Source organism: Lissotriton vulgaris, chromosome 1_1 (assembly GCF_964263255.1).
Source record: "Lissotriton vulgaris chromosome 1_1, aLisVul1.2, whole genome shotgun sequence".
Taxonomy (NCBI): Eukaryota; Metazoa; Chordata; class Amphibia; order Caudata; family Salamandridae; genus Lissotriton; species Lissotriton vulgaris.
The window spans coordinates 923,099,796-923,105,911 of NC_141685.1; the positions used below are offsets into that span (position 1 = coordinate 923,099,796).

Genomic DNA, 6,116 nt, shown 5'->3' on the forward strand with positions numbered 1-6,116 from the left:
CATATCGTTGTGGGGTTACCTCCCCCAGATATGAAGCATACCCGTTTTTACCAAGAGGGGGCATTCTGTACCAGCCACCCTTGTCATGCAGGAGTGATCTGGTGAGGTAAGCCCTCTGCAGGATCGTTAACCGCACCAATCTGAAACAGGACTGTATGGCTAACTCTCTTGGTACTTTAAAGGCCTCCACCCACTCCTTGTCCTCGAGGATTCCCATGTCCTCCTCCCGTTTAGCCTTAAGGTTCACAAGCGGTCAGGAGTATTGTTTATGATCGTCCGGTATAAGAAAGATATGGCTTTCTGTGGGATCCCTTGAGACAAAGGTGTGCCCTCCAGGGAGGATATGTCCTCAAGGGGACATGTCTAGGGACATGGGTCGCCAGAGTGAGGCAGACCTGCAGGAACTCAAATGCCTCTGTGCTTGCCAACTTTAAGTCTTGTTGGAGGTCCACCAGGGTTTACGGGACATCCTCTCCCCAAACGTCACCCAATTTGCTAAGCCCGATCAGAATTACTAAAGCCTGGCCAAATCCTAACCTGGAGCAATTCACTATCCCATAAAGGGGTTTCTCTTGTTAGGGTCCCACTCCACATAAGTTGGTGTGGTGCACTCAGGACTTTAAGTGGGGGAAAAAACCTGGGGGTGCTCTAAAAGGGGTGTGACAAATCTCTTAAAGGGGTGTGGCCTATCTAAGTAGGGGCGTGGCCTAAATCAAGATAACTAGCATTGTGTGCTCAAGAAAATCATGAAGTCGCATCCAGCAAAGGATAATAAAATAGGCAAAAAGGTATGTTTATTAAGTATAAGCCATAAAAATACCAAACACTTTAAAAAAGATGCAAAAATGATTTACATAACTTAGAAATCTATTGCAGGATTTCCCCAAACCCTTGAAGATATTCACTGTGTCTATTTTGCTGGGGTTTCTCACAACAATTTTCCTCAGCAGACCTTCTACCTTTTGGCAGCCAACTCTTTATATACTGCTTTGCGTCAAATGTTTCAAATGGAGGACCATTGAGTTTTACCCATAAACATGAAGAAATGGTCTCTACAAGAAGAGAGGCCCTTGTTAGACAAGCAATTAGGTTCATTGCGCTGAAACCTCTCTCGCAATCCGCATTACTTGCTGGCAGGGTTTCCATGCAAACTACTAACTTTTTTAATGCTTCAGGGGTTTTCTTTTCACCACAATCTTTGAAATGTCTAAAAGCCTGGATAGTATCTCTTGTTGGCAGTTGAAACTCTGAACACAGCCTCTGGATATCTGTTTCACCATAAAGAAGCATTCATCACCAGAAGGCAAGTTGCCTGCATCTAGCTTCCAAAGCTGGCAATAAGTTCTTTTTCAGAATCCGGGGCACTTTGTTTATTGATATTTACAGACAGACTTTGGTAAAACTGATTTAAATTAAGGGCAACAGAGTTACTTCTACCATGGAAAAGAGGAATATTCTTGAATTTGCCCCCGTCAACTGCTCTCTGAGCCGCAGAAGCAAACTCCCTGCTGAGTCCTTCATTGCTCTAAATATACGTACTTGACTAACCAAAAGTTTGTGGGCATTAACAATTGTAATGTCTCTCCTCTGTAAGAAGAGTGATAAGTCTCTGATCTCTTGAAGTGCATCATACATTACCCCCAAATCTCTGATAAAAGAATAGTAAGTAAGTAAGTAAATGCTTTATTGTACAGTTAATAAAAACCATTACAAATAGCTTTTAGCAATAAAAGAAAATGGTCAGTTAAAAAAAAGACGGTTAAAAAGGTCGATCTAAAACCATAAAAAGTGGGACAATGTTCATTCAGCGTTAAGTACAAGTAAATTTCTGTTTTAGATAAAGATGTGTGTATCTGTCCAAGCGCTTGCTTCCGGCAAGTGGGTTGTTCTTTCCCCTCCGGGGACGGACCGGCTATACCCCAGTGTTTTCTTGCCTCTTGGGAAAAGTACTTTAATGTTCTTGGTCAGTGTGGGTCTCTTGCCCGGTCTGAGGACTAGAGGCAGATGATGTTGTATAGGTGATGTCGGTGTCCAATTGTGCTCTCGTCGTTTTGAGCCTGGATTCTGCCACTCCGAGGTATTTTACCAGTCGGCAGGCCATTTGCACGTCATCTCCTCTAAAGCAGCTCAAAACCGCTTCTCTGCAGGACCTGATTCCTTTGTTTAAGAATAAGGGTCTCAGTAAGTTCTTCCGGTCTTGCTGCAGCTCTTTGCAGATGGTTATGAGGTGTGTGATGTTTTCCTCGTGCCTTCCGCACAGGCGGCATTTTGCTGGTTTTGATGGCCGCAGCCATGGGGCCATGTGGCCCGCTGCTGGTAGCACTCCAAGTCGTAGTTTTAAAAACGATTCTTTTGTTGTTTTGGAGAAACTGTTCACCAGGTACGCCTGTGGAGTAAGTTTGTTGTATGTTTGCACAGTCAGCCAGCCATGTGCTCTCTTAGCTAATGAAGCTTTGTCTTGCAGGAGGGATTCTTTCTTGACGATTTTGTTTATGGTTTTTTTGAAACCTGACGGGCTCCCTTGAAGGTCCCATAGCTGCCTTGCCCCAAGGTGGTTGATGGCATCCTCCAGGAAATGTCTTGCTGGACAGTCACTTTTACTTTGTAGATCTTTCCAGAGGAGTGCGTTAAGGGTGTTTTCCTCTCCTCTGCTTATTTTGTGCCAGGTCTTAAGGTAGCTTCCCTTTCGTGCAAGTTCTTCTTTGGCCAACCCAAATTCTAGGCGGATCTGCGCCGGTAAGATGTATTTCGGAAGACCGAACATGATCCGCATTGCTTTTGAGACTACTCTGTTCAGAGTTCCTGTGTCCCTCCCTCTCATTGCTTCACTTCCATATGTGATAGATGGAATCAGCTTGGCTTGGATCACTTGTAGGAGGGGAGCGAGGTTGTAAGCTTCTGCAAGATACCTTCATACTTACTCCACTCTCTTATGGGTCTAGATGGGTCTTTAGAAGCATTCTCAAAATGTTTGCACAAGGCAGGGAAGCAGTTCCAAACAGCTTTCACAGATATGTAATTGGAAGCTACCCATCTAGTATGGAAGCTACCCATCTAGTATCAAACATTTTCCCTATCTTCTGACGCTGTACACATAGCTCACTGGCGGCTGTATGTGGCATACAATGAGTCCATGAAAATCTTGAAGTGATTGACCCCTTCAACCTCATCAACTGTATCTGCCACAGTAAGTTCTAGTCTGTGAGCCAAACAGTGCCATGTCAGTACAAGATTTGGAAACTCTGATTTCAGCAATGCTACTACTCCTCCTTTTTTACCAAACATTACTGCTGCTCCATCTGAACATACCGCAATTAAGATATCATGTAGCAGACTTTTTGTGAGACCAACCTTTTTGAAGTACCTTAGGTGAGCTGTCTTTACACCAAGGGCATTTGTTTCTGCCAGCTCAAGAAGGCCGAAATAGATGGTCACTATGGTACTTTCCTTTCCAAAAATACCACAAAGGTAGATGATTAAGGTAGAAGCATTGCTAATAGAAGTGCTCTCATCAATTAATACTGTGATATTTGGGCCCGATTCACAGAACTAACTTAAGACAAAATCCTAAATTTACTACCATTTTGGTATTCACAGAAGGCACTTACTCATTTTGGTATTCACAGAAGGCACTTACTCAGTTCGGTATTCACAGAAATTAGGACTCCTAACTTTAGGACTCCTAAATGCCTTCTGTGAAAACCGAAAGTCTTAAAGTTAGGATTTTTCTCAGTTTAGGAGTAGTTAGGATTCCTAAATTGAGAAAAATCCTAACTTTAAGACTGTCGGTCTTCCCAGAAGGCATTTAGGAGTCCTAAAGTTAGGAGTCCTAACTTTACTACTTCTAAACTGAGAACAATCCTAACTTTAAGACTTTCGGTATTCACAGAAGGCATTTAGGAGTCCTAACGTTAGGAGTCCTAACTTTACTACTACTAAACTGAGTAAAATCCTAACTTTAAGACTTTCGGTATTCACAGAAGGCATGTAGGAGTCCTAAAGTTAGGACTTCTAACTTCTGTGAATACGGAAATAAGTAAGGGCCTTCTGTGAATACCAAAATGAGTAAGTGCCTTCTGTGAATACCAAAATGGTAGTAGGTTTAAAAAAATCTTAAGTTAGTTCTGTGAATCAGGCCCTTTGGTTTGTGTTGTCTGATATAACAGACCAATCTGTGTTGCATTTCCAGAGTAATGTGTTTTATTTTTTCAGTTGCAGTCACATTGCTGTGCAAAACAAGGCCCATTGCACTGCCATTCTTTGTCTGAAGGAGAATTAGATCAGGGTGGTCTGTGAAAGGGCGATCTTTTTTTGCCAAGTAGTAGGCAGTGCCAAATACCCTGCATGTGCTCTCCATGTGTTTTGCATTACATTTGTGTACTGTCACCACCAAGGTATTTTTCTGCTGAGCTGTAAGAATGTCTTCAGCTGCCAAGTGACCAGCGCTCACCTTATGCTCCATAATCTTCCTGAGCTGTTTCTGCCTGAAAGCTTTTCCGTCACCAGAAGGACCAACCTCGAGGTCTGCCCACACTTTACTTATGCACATACCCTGGGTGTTATTGTGCACTGAAAGACCTGTTGATTTAGCCTGTTTGCAGGATGAACATCCAACATTGCCTGACTTAAGATACAACCATTTATATTCCTCTTGAAAGTAATACCACTGTTTAGTGTTCCAGCAGTCAGGGAGTTTGACAGTTTCTTTCTCTGGCACACGTTAAAGTCTTTGTAAAGGTGGACTGTCTTTGGCAGACTCTTGCTGGGTTTTACTAGCCTCATCACTAGTTGGTTGCGCTGGACAAGACTCCCCTGTAACACGCTGGCGCTTCAGTGATGGTAGGAAGTCAATCATTGAAGACTGCATAGACTTGCACTTCAGAGCAGAAGCAGATAAGCGTGTTCTGGTGTTAACCTGGGCTTCTATGGGAATTCTCAAGGGCATATTATCAAGCCCATTATCGCCGCTTTCGCAGCAGTTTCCTTCTTGATAATATGCCCCTTCCTTCTTGAAGGCTGGACTGTTATATCTGAAAAAGAAAAGATAATCTTCCTCCGCTGATTTTGGTTTCCAGGTGATAAGGCCTTGCGTCACGCAACGAGAATATTTAGCCTCTTATCTGCAACAGAAATTGAATAGTTTACTGCAGTGCTCAAAAATGTTTAATTGAAGTGCCATTTGGCAGGCAGTTGTTACTCTTCATTTTGTGCTGCTTCTTAAAGGATCGCTCATTGTGTAGTGGAGTTGTCAGGTTCTCCTGATCTGGGGGCCCTAAAATATGTCTTGCCCTGGTCTCCAAAAGTCCTTAAGATGGCACTGATACAGCTAATTTGACATATCACACAATGGCACTCAAAACACTTGGACATGTATAGTTTAGCAACTGCACTCTAAATAAGTGTTTCCCAAACTGTGGGTCGCAACCGATTTTGACTGGTTAAGCCTACACACATCTTAGGAAGTCAATATTCCCATGTTAGGAGGACCTGTTGCAGCATGTATCACATCCTAAAAACTTTTAATGAATCAATAGTGTTACATTTTCGTGACTGATACTTTTCTCAATTTGATAGAAGTATTTTCAAATAAGGATTGGTAAATAAGACCGATCGAAACCCTTCTTCTGTACTTTTCTGCAGACTCTGTTGCTTTATCCATAGCATACATTAACAGGGCACAGAGGGGCCTGGAGCACTGCAGATTTTTGGGCACCGCAATCCCACCAGTGGCCAGATGTGTTTAGATCAAGCCTTTTAGACAGTGCATGCTAAGTTTGTTGCAAAGTAAACTGTGGCTCACCATGAACATAGAGAGGCTCGGAGACGCCCATTGCTTTCCTTTCATGAGCTTCCCTTGTCACTCTCATTTGTGCGAACATCCTGCTTGCAATGAAGAAGCTGTTTATCTTATAGCTATATGTTTCAATGTTATCTTATACTAGCAGCCCGCCCCGGCCTTGCCCAGGGCAGAAAAGGGCTGGGGGCAGCATGGCAGCAGGAGAGGCGCAGCAGAGTGGCCGCTTCTGCCCATGCTTTGTTTCCCCCGACGTCCCGACTTTCACTCTCTGTTCATGGCCCCCGCCCGTCCCTCGCTGCACACCCGAGGCTGCTTGACT

At 43.5% G+C, this 6,116-nt stretch overlaps 1 pseudogene; it reads right to left on the minus strand.

Annotated features, from left to right (window-relative positions):
* Positions 1-867: 867 nt before the first annotated feature.
* Positions 868-5,867, minus strand: LOC147748175 (E3 SUMO-protein ligase KIAA1586-like; annotated as a pseudogene).
* Positions 5,868-6,116: the final 249 nt, after the last annotated feature.